An 11,490-nucleotide genomic window follows, 5' to 3' on the forward strand; every position below is an offset into this window, starting at 1 on the left:
CCTCTCCCTCCTCCTCCTCTTTTGACACAGGGCCTCACACTGTAATTCAGGCAGCCTTTAAACACATAATGACCCCCTGCCTCGGCTTCCCTAGTACTGGGATCATAGACGTGTATCACCATGCTCCAGTACCGGGGCTTCTTTTCAACACAGAGGAAAACTGTGTGGAAACCCCTCCACGTAGTTGCCCTGTGTCTCTTTGAATGATGTGTCACTCTCCAAACTATTACTGGGGAGGAGCAAAGAACTGATTAGCTTAGATGAATCAAGATTACCCTGGAGATGGGCAGAGAGGGATACTGCATTAGCTCTGGATGTGAAGTAGAGCTCCATCAGAATTTTCCATGAATCATTGAGGCCATTAATAGCGTCACTGAGCCTAATTGCCTCATCTGTAAAGTGGGTACAAAGGATATTGCCTTCCCCATACACATGGTGTACAACCATTTAAATTATCGAATACAGTTTCCCATACATTTAATTAACATGTTGTTTCCCCCTTTCTTGCTCTGAACACTAACTGTGCTTCCCTGGCTTCTTGCCTAGCCGTCACTTCTGCTCTTAAGCTTTCTTTCTCACATCTGATTTTTACGAAACATCTAAACACACATACACATACACACCTAACTGCAGGAATTTACATTTATCCCTTTTACATGTTTTCAGCCCATTATTCCAACCTGTCAAGATGCCTTTGAATCTTGATTCTGCCATTCTTTCTATTAACAATCCCTCTGGCTTTGTGTCAACTGCAAATTTGATAAGCCGGTCTTTCTGCTTCATCCGAGATGCGGAGAGAAAAGACAGAGATGGACAAGGTCAAGGGCTGAGCCTTGGAACACTGTTGCAGATGCCTCTTGAGCTCACACCACTCCACCCCTGCTTCCTCAGCGCCCCAGCCCTGTGGCAGGCACCACTCACCTTCTTCCTCAGTCTGGATGGTTTAAGGAAGGTCTCCCTAGAATCTCCCAGAGCCCTTTGTCAAAGGCACCCTGGTCCCTCCTCCCCTGGTGGCTTTTCTAGCATGGAAATTCAGGCTGGGTGAATGCACACTGGTCACCAGGGACCCCTGCAGCCCCTGCTTAAATCCTTACTTTAAGAAATAGGTGGTAATTGTAATCAAACTTGCCAGTCTGTTGCTGGAAGTTAATGCTGTCTATTGTTCTACTTGTATACAATGTATCTTTTTTTGTTTTGTTTTGTTTTTTGTTTTTCGAGACAGGGTTTCTCTGTGTGGCTTTGCGCCTTTCCTGGAACTCGCTTTGGAGACCAGGCTGGCCTCGAACTCACAGAGATCCGCCTGGCTCTGTCTCCCAAGTGCTGGGATTAAAGGCGAGCGCCACCACTGCCTGGCTACAATGTATCTTTGTCTATTGTTCTAAAAGGAGACTGTGCACTGTCAGTAACTCTGCATGCCTATAACCCCTCAGTGAGGCTGCAGAGGGTGGAAGTTGGCCTAGGACCTTGTGTCTAGACAAAGGGACCCCTGGAGAGGCCAGAGCATCTCTCTGTTCTGTTCCTTTCTCCCTTGCTCCTCTGTGCCCTTCCCTGAGAGACTGGTGGTTGAAAGATAAGCCTGGAAGGAGGCACTGGCTGCAGGTGTGGCAGCTGGAGTTAGGATCCACTTCCTCTTGTCCCGCCCTCACTGCATGGGAGGCTACTGTGGTAGGACCTATCAAAACAGTGCTAGGCAGACTGATCACCGTTGGAACCGGGAAGGTTGTTGTCTTGTAGACAACTCTCAAAAGTGAGGGTCCATCAACACCCCGACAAACCACCTCAGATGAGGGGAGTCATGGGGATATTTCCCCAGGACATCTCTTTTGGTTTTGTTTGCTTGGGGCACTAGGGATTGAACCTTGGGTCCCACCGTCGTTAGGCAAGCAACCTACTGTTGTGGGTTATTTATACACCGTGTGAAGATGTGTCGCTGTGATTGGTTTAATAAAGAGCTGAATGGCCAATAGCTAGGCAGGAAGAGGTGAGGCAGGACTTCGGGGGACAGAGAGGACTCTGGGAAAAAGAAAGACAGGGTCACCAGCCAGACACGGAGAAGAAACAGGAGGTGCAAGATGGAAAGGAGGTAATGCCACATGGCAGAACCTAGATTAATATAAAAGGGTTAATTTAAGTTATAAGAGCGAGTTGAGATAAGCCTAAGCTAAAGGCTGAGCTTTCACAATCAATGAGAAGTCTGTGTTGTTATTTGGGAGCTGGCTGGAAGGACAGGAAAAAAAACCTCATTACATACCTACTAACTGAGCTACATGCCTAGAGCCACACCCCCTTTAAAATGTATTTATTTATTTTATGTATATGAGTGTTTGACTCACAAGTGTATCTGTGTATCACATGAGTGCCTCTTGGCCACAGAGGCCAGAAGAGGGCATCAGATCCCCTGGGACTAGAGTTACAGACAGCTGTGAACCAGCATGTGGGTGCTGGGATCCAATCTAGGTCCTCTGGAAGAACAGTCAGTGCTCTTAACTGCTGAGTCATATCTCCAGTTCCCCCATACCCATTTAATATATATACATATCTATCATCTATCTATCTATCTATCTAGCTAGCTAGCTGTCATCTATATGTCTAATATTAGTTTTAGACAGTGCTGACCTTGAACCTGCCCTACTATAACCCAGACTGGCTTTGAAATTTCCATTGCACTGTCCACCTTTGCCAAGTAGTTAGGTTTCAGGTCTGAAACACCAGTCTGGGATCCTTTAGGATATCTTTTTGCATGTTTTTTTCTTCTTTTATTTATCTGTCTATTTATTTTATGTTCCTACCAGTTTCCCCTTCCTCCTCTCCTCCCATTCCCTCCCCCCTCCTCCCCTTCACCCCTACCCCCGCTCTCCACCCCCCACCCTTCAATTCACTCCTCTTTTGTTTCTGTTCAGAAAAGGGCCGGCCTCTCATGGGCATCAGCAAAGCATGGTTTACCAAGTTGTGGTAAGACCAAGAATCTCCCCTTGCATTTAGGTTGGGCAAGGCAATCCAGTATGAGGTCTAGGCTCCCAAGAGGCAGCTGAAACAAAGTTTACAAAATCTTTATTTATTTATTCTTATTAAGTGTGTGTAGGTGCATGCCACAGCACATGTGAGGTTAGAGGGCAGCTTGGGGAGTCATCTTCCTCCTTCCACCTTTCCGTAGGTTCCAGGGGCAGAAATCAGGCTTCTGTAGCACCTACCTTAACTGGGTGAGCCATCTCTCCAGCCCTCCCTGTGAGATCAAGAAGCAAAGAGCAGAGGGAGCTGGCTTTGTGTGGACAGACAGAGGGAAGGAAAGAAAGCTGGCAGAGGACAGAAGGCAAGAAGGGTAGGGGGCTGTCTGTGGCTGCAACACCTGGGGTGACCACTTCCCCAGGTTTGGAGCACCGAGCCACTCAGAGTGACCAGAGAGACTACGTGGGCAGAAAGAACCAAGACATCTAGAAGGTCTCCACACAGGACAAAGGAGTGATGTTTACTTGGCAGATGGAGGAGGAAGATGCCTAGGGGAAACCGAGGTCCAGAGAAAAGGCAGGACGAGGGGTCAAAGAAAGCAGAGGACTCTGGGTAGAGGACTCCAACAGGGGTCTATCAGAGCTCCCGGGTAAAGCCCTCACAGAGAGCATGGCCGATGACAACGTGACTGTGGGCTGACAGCTGGCCCACGCCTTGCATTGACATTCTCAGCTGGGGAACACCAGCGGCGTCTCCATACTTCCCACACGTCTGTGCATTCTGAGACTGCTTCCTCACCTCTGCCTGGGGGAGGGGCAGTGAGGAGGAGGGTGGACCTGTCGGTTTGCAAAGGTCTACACAGTCGCACTTGGGGGTCTCCCGTACCAGGTGGCTCCTTCTCTAGGCTGCTCCTGGGGGCAGCCCTCTCATCTTCCTGAAACCCTGCAGTGGTGACCTGGGGACTGGTACCCCATTTTCTAGATGAAACTGCCCATTCTACGGAGCTGCCCCTACCAAGCCCTGGCTCTGGCAGCTTTATTATAAGTTTATTACATGCTAATTCAAGCAAATAAATTTGCCCCAGCTGTGAAGCAGAGGAGATTAATAACCTCAAAGATTACTTCTCTGCTTTGATGAGTTTCTTGAGCAGAGTATATTTAGGGAGAGCAACTAGATTAGTCAAAACCCCCTTTAATTATTAGTGACACTGTGCAAACGACTCTGTATGACCGGAATACCAACTACTCAACTCCTTGACCTTCGTATTCGAATAAACACATCTTATCAGCACACCAACCCTTGAGTCCACACACCATGGCAACTGCTGTCCTCGGGACCTGGCAGTGGGACAGCTAGCATGAGTACACCATTATGGGTGGCGTGGGAGCCTTAAAGATAGAGGTTCCCCCAACTCTGTCTTTGCCCCAGGGCTGGATGGGGCCACTAGGAATGTTCTCGGAATCCTGGAACTAGAAACATCAGTTCTCGAAGGAGGGAAATGACTTGTTCAATGTCTCACAGGGAATGAGCCTCCTTGTCTGGCCACCTATGTTTTGGAGAGGAGTGTTTTATTTTTCTAGATTTGCAATTGAAAAAAACTGGGTCTGCTTCCATTGGGAACCACGAAGGTGACTCTATCCATTTGTTGGAGGCATTTTGCTTTCTCTGGGGTCTTGGTGTGGCTCTATCTTGGGGATTTCCATTTGGAAGTCTGCATTTGCTTGATTTGGAGGATGATGTGTAACAGTCAGTTCAATGGCAGGGCTGCTGTCTCCCCAGCTGGGGGAGGGGAAGAAGAGCTCTGTCATCAGTCCGCTTTGCACATCCTGACACATAGCGTTGGCAGGAGTCTGCAGGAGGAAGTAGGTGACTACCATTTGTACAGGGAGTAGAGAGTAAGAGAGGGTAGGCAGGGGGATGAGGATGTAGCTTAGTGGGTAGAATGCCTGCTTAGCATGCACAAAGCCCTGGGTTCGATCCCCAGCACCTCATAAAATGAGCATAGTGAAACAAGCCTGTAATCCCAGAGTTTAGGAGGTAGAGGCAGAAAGATCAGAAGTTCAAGGTCAGTTTTGATTACGTGGTAAATTCGCCACCTAGGGATACATGAGACCCTGTCTCAAGAAACAGAGGCTGGGGTACAGGTAGGGTTGAGCTGGTTCCTTTCCTAATGACCTTCTCACAGAACTGTGGAGAGAGTCCAAGGACTGCTCACCTTCAGCGACCTAATAACACAAAGAACTACCTACACCCTTAGCCCCACCTCCCAAAGGGGCTTCTCTAGGGACCACACCATGGGCTCTGAGGGACACTCAGAACACTTCCTTATGCTGATCCAGGCACAAGACCCTTGCTCAGGAACTGCCTCTGAACCCACCAGCCTGCCTGTAAAGGACACCCAGTCTGCCCCCCTTGTTTTCTAGGTAGAGAAACTGTGCTCAGGGAGTTCAAGCGACGTGTCCTAAGATGACCTTGCACTTGTCTACCTGGAAAGTAGCCCTGGGCTCTCCTGACTCAAGTGTCACTTCCTTTGGGGAGCTTCCCTGCAGGCTCCTCCCTCCACACTGTCCTCAGATGGCATTTGATGGCACCGACGTCCTGACAGGCCATCTCCTTATTCTGCTGCCCCTTAAAGCAAGGATGGCGTCTCTTCATCCTCCTGTGCTGCCATGCCGGCCAAGAGCCTGGCCTGTACTAGGTGCTCAAGCAACACTAACAAGGATTTGAAACTGTCAGGGATCCCGGTCACACGGCACTTTGTGTGAGGCCCTCTGTCCCAGGCCTCACATTACTGATTGGCAATTTGGGGGAAAATATGCAAATATGTATATGTATGTATGCATATATATTTCCCTGATCCTGTCAAATAAAAACCCGAGTTGTACAAAAACAAATGCAGTAGAAACAAACTGCAGAAAAGCATCCTTGAGTGTGTCTCTCAGCTCAGGGGAGACGTCTTCCTCCGTGTTGGAGCAGAGGCTGATTTTCATAAGAAGAGACCTGACTATGGAGAACTCAGTTTTCCCACATAAGCTAAGGGTAGGTTTCTGTCCCCGAATTCTGTCTGTGTCTATGCCTAGTCAGACGCTCCATTCCATCCTCAGCATTAAAAAGTGTCATCAGTGTGAAGTTTCCTGGTAGAAATGTTTGGTTCCTCAGATGTTTTAACATCACCAGGAGGACATGGGAGTGACAGGCTCTCTCTCTCTCTTTTTCTTTTGTGTGTGGTATGTGTGCATGTGTGATGGATGTTCACTAGTAGGTGGACCTAGGCGCATGTGCAGTTGTACGGGTGTGTGCAGGTCAGAGGGTGGAGTCAGATATCTTTCTCATCATTCTCCACCTTATCCATTAAGGTGAGGTCTTTCGTCTGAACCCAGAGCTGTCCAGGTCAGTCAGTGTAGCTAGCCGGTTTGCTCTGTGGGTCCCCTGTCTCATCCACCTGAGTGCTGGGATTACAGAGAGGCCACCACGCCTGCCTGGCATTATCCCGACCTAGCCTCCCAGCCCTGTCCTCTTTACTCTGTAGTAACAGAACCTCGGCTTTAGTGGACCCTCCGCTTTTGGGTAAATGACTGTTTCCCACGCTTCCTCAGAGCGAGTTGCTCGGTTCTGGAGTACTGCCCCTCAGCAGCAGCTGCCTTCCCTCTCCCCTGACTCCTTCCTAACTGGAGTTGGCATGTGATGGCAGCTATCTGGATGGCAGGAAGGAGCCGTGTGCTGAGGGTACCGGAGCAACAAGATGAAAAGAGGCCATGTTCCTGGGGCAGTGGACCCATCACCCCAGCGCTGGGGGCCTCTGCTGGAACTGGTGAGATTTCTATGCTGCGGCTGTTTGGAGTCCGGATTCTAATGTTAGGACCCTTTGGTACACATTGCTGAGAACTGGCTAGGGGGTAGTAACGTAGACCTTCATGATTCTGTGCCTCTCCCTCCAATCCAGCATGTTTAGGAACTGTTCAGATGCCAGGAGATTAACTTTGGAATCCTCTCCTCTCCTCTCCTCTCCTCTCCTCTTCTGTTTTTCCTTCTTTCCTCTCTCTAAAATAGAATCTTTGGCCCAGGCCGCCGTCAAATTCCCAATGTATCAGAGGATGTCTTTGGACTTATGAGCCTTCAGCCTCCGCCTCCTGAACATGGAATTGCAGGGATGCTCGAGCACCCCTAGTTTTATGTGGCTCTGGGGATCAAACTCTGGGATTTGTGCACGCTAAGCAAGCACACCACAAACCGAGCTACACCCCCAGTATTTCTTTTAAGATAGCTTGTTTTGCTGGTGTAACTTTGGAACTGTGCAAATACATTTTTTTTCAAGAAAACAAATCATGAAACATTTTCGAAGTCTGGAATTTGTGAAAGAGGAAAACAACAACGCTCCTCTGCATGATTAGCATGGCAGCATTGTAAACACAGAGGAGAACTATTCCAAGTGACTTAAAGACAAATTAATTTAATTAGCATCCCACATGGGATCTACCCCAACAGAAATAACTGTGAAGTTTCCTTAAATGATTTATCACAACGCATATCAGTGAGGATAACGTTGGCATTGCCAACCGGATATTGTTGGATGTATAGCGTAAGATGGAATAATTGCACTGTATTCATTGCAGATGGGGACTGTCAGTGGGATGCACACAGGGGAGACGGGTGAAGCTAAGGGCCACACCATGCAATCCTGGGTCTGTGTTGGGAAAGTCAGTGTGAAGCCTGGAGCTGTGGCGCTCACATCTAGGTCTGCACTCTGCCAAGACTGACAGCAGTGGCCAACCCGGTAATGGAACCTTCTAGAGACCAGACTGTGGCCTCTACATCCTATTGCCCCCAAATGAGCCTTGGGATTACTTGAGAACTAATACATTCTAATTATGAGGCACAAAATGTACAGTGTGCCCAGAACAGCTCATTACATGAGAAGTCACCAAATAAAGCTCTGTAGTGGCATCCTGAAGACACCAAAGATGGGACAATTGGATCATCATAAATAACTGACATGTAAATTGTGTTTCTGCCCACGTGTTTTTTTTTAAACCAGGAGAAAGAAAAAAAATCACTCATTATCCATTCTTGGAAAATGCTAAAAACTTACAGATTGGAGCTGGAGAGACGGCTCCGTGGTTAAGAGGTTGCTGCTCTTGGTTCAGTTCCTAGTGCATACATTGGTTGGTCACAACTGCCTTCGACTCCAGTTCCAGGGGGCATGATGCCCTCTTCTGGCTCCTGCAGACATGGTATGCATGCGAGGCACACAGAGGCAAGCAGAAATACACCAAAAAAAAAAAAAAAAAAAAAAAAAAAAGCAAACAAATAAAAAAATCTAAACTTACCAATAAAGAGAGGGAAGAAGTCAACATCTGCCTTCCCTGTGTGAGCCACAGGTGAATTCTGTGTCACGGCCTCTGAAGGAGGAGAGAAGAGCATTCTGCAGTCCTTGATGAAGTTATGGCCAACCAGTTACCACACGCTAGCTAATGGAAGGACACAACACTGCCTATGGTTTATGAAGTGTGTGTGTGTGTGTGTGTGTGTGTGTGTGTGTGTGTGTGTGTGTGTGTGTGTTTAAGGGCAATGGGGCTATAAAAAAACCCTTGCTGTGAAAAGCCTGCAGAACTAAGAACCTGGCATGACATTTCCAGTGAGTTGGACACATACTTATGTGAGGTAGGGTGGCGGTGAGGTTTGGCGTGGAGGTACTGCTGGTATCTGTCAGCTGAGTGCATGAGAATGGCGTCCCTCTGAAGGGCAGGGGACAGCAGCCCATGATGAGATGTCAGAGCTCAAGCTGGTTGAAGTGAGTATCTATTTGTCATGATCCCAGAAAGGCATTTATGTGCCTCACATGCATGCCATGCCTGCCGAAGCCAGAAGAGAGCATCATACCCCCGGAACTGGAGTCAAGGGCAGTTGTGACCAATCAGTGTGTGTGCTGGGAACTGAACCCAGATCTTCTGCAAGAGCAGCAACCTCTTAATCATGGAGCCGTCTCTCCAGCTCCAATCTGTAGGTTTTTTTTTTTTTTTTTTTTAACGGCTTCTATGCACGAGCAGTGAGTGATGAGTATGGGCTGAAGAGCCCTAGCAGAGTGAGGTGGCATGTATGTGACAGAAGGAAGCTCCGACAGCGGCTGGGAGCGTGGAGTTGTGGGGCCCGAGCAGGGAAAAAGACCTGTCAGCCTGGAAGGAGGAGCGCCCTGTTGGGAGTCACAACAGAGAGCCTGAAAGGCAGAAAACATCACATGGTAGTGGAGTTGTACCAGCAGTTACCTGTATGTGATGTTTAAAAGACCAAGTTATGTTCCTTGTGACCCCAAAGTGATGAGAGATCACTTACACACGTGTCATTCAGTGAGTGAAAATGAAGTGGTTAAGGGAGCCTGGGTGTCAGAGAGGAGGTTAGTTATCAACAGAAAGGGAGGGGGGTTGCAACGAGTTTGGTGGTGTTGGAATTGAACTAGATGAGTCGGGGTGAATGAGTGTTTTCAATATATGTCTAGATGTATAAGCATTTAAACAGAGCTATCAGTGTGGGTATGTATACATATGCATACACACACATCTATGTGTTGTGTGTGTGTGTGTGTGTGTGTGTGTGTGTGTGTGTTCTTTAGCTCTGTCCATGGAGAAAGCCACAGAGAAGCAATATCCCAGTACCACTGAGCATCCTTAGTGCTGTGGTTTGTCTTCTGAGATGAATTGTCACTCAAAAGGAGCCAGAGCTCATCAGAGAGATGGATGATTCTAGGACAGACACAGCAGAGGTTGAGACAGGAGTATCCTCTACCAGGAGAAAAGAAAAGTGTTCAAGAACCAGCACACCAGGTTTGTGTGGTGCCAGGGATCGAACCTGGGGTTTTGTGAATGGTAAATAAGTACACTACCAACTGAGCCACATCTTTTAAACAACGATCCCTGAATCCATAGTGATACAATTAATCACATTTCCCCTATAGTAAAATACCAACAGATAAGTGTGAACGCACAATGTCTTTAGAAGATCTCTAAATATGGCTTCCAGCACAGTGTAATTAATTCAGATATGAACTATTAGTCAATGATAAGCTTAATGGGCATCTTAGGGTTTTATTACTGTGAAGAGACATCATGACCATGGCAACTCTTATAAAGGAAACATCGAATTGAGGCTGGCTTACAGTTCAGAGGTTCAGTCCATTGTCATCATGGTGGGAAGCATGGCAGCGTGCAGGTAGACACGGTGTTGGAGAGGGAGCTGAGAGTTCTGCACCCGGATCAGCAGGCATCCGGAAGAGAGTGGCTTCGGCGTCTGAAATCCCAAAGCCAGTGACACACTTCCTCCAACAAGGCCTCGCCTACTCCAACAAGGTCACACCTTCCAATAATGCCACTCCTTATGAGCCTGTGGGGACCATTTTCATTCAGACCATGACAATGGGTAAGACGCTCAATGAAGGTGGGCTGTGGTGGCACAGTCATGTAATACCGAGAAAGCAAAAAGATAGCTTGAGTTTGAGGCCAGTCTGGGCTACATGGTGAGTCCTAGACCGTTCTGAGCTACACAACGAGACTGTCTCAAAAAACAAAAATGAGCAAACAAACATCCCAAGAAACACATGAAGAAGGGTATATATAAAACATCACAGTATCTTCCCCCAGCCTTTTTACTAGTTACAACAGAAAAAGGAGTGACTCTGTTGATATATAACCTGAAAGACCCTGCTTAGCCAGGAAATCAAAGTTAAAACCCTTAATAAGAGAGCTGAGTGTGACAGAATACATAAATAATCCCAGCATTTAGGAAGCAGAGGCAGGAGGATCATGAAAATGAAGCTAGCCTAAATAAAGAAATAAAGAAATAAATAAAGATACCTCTGGTAACGAGACAAATAGGTGACTGTATGTCGCCTCTTAGGATGCAACAAGAACACAGTGTCCCTTTTGTGATAGTCCCACCGAAGGACGTCACCTGACTCAAACCAGGAGGAAACACCAGGAAACCCAAATTGAGGGACTCTGAAAAAATAATTGGCCCTCAATCTTACAGTGTCAAGGCCACAGAAGTCAGCGAGAGACAGAAGCCCTCCTGCTCGAGGGGGACTAATGAGACATGACAGTTAATGATGATGCATTATCCCCGTTTGCAGCTCTTACTCTAAAGGATTTTATTGGGACAACCGGTGAAGCTTGAGAGGGCACGGTCCACTCCAATTAACATGATTGTTAACTTCTTTTTTTTAAAAAAATTATTTGCATTTTATGGGTATGGATGTTTTGGATATATATATATCACATGCATGCCTGATGTTCACAGGGGTCAGAAGAGGCATTGGATCCCCTGAGACTGGAGTTAAAGGTGGTTGTGTGCCACGTGGGTGCTGGGAACCAAATCTGGATTCAGGGTTCCCTATTTACTCTTCCATCATCGTTCAGTCTCAGTGTAATCCCAGCCTGGTGGGGTTTATTTGGGAAGAGGCAAGCCAAATGTGATTAAATTCAACGTGAGTTTGCTGAGCACCTGCCCATTGCCAGCCTCCGTGATGGGAGCTTGGGATTCAGGAACTGGAGACTT

This window comes from Peromyscus eremicus, chromosome 8a (genome assembly GCF_949786415.1).
Source record: "Peromyscus eremicus chromosome 8a, PerEre_H2_v1, whole genome shotgun sequence".
In the NCBI taxonomy this organism is placed as follows: Eukaryota; Metazoa; Chordata; class Mammalia; order Rodentia; family Cricetidae; genus Peromyscus; species Peromyscus eremicus.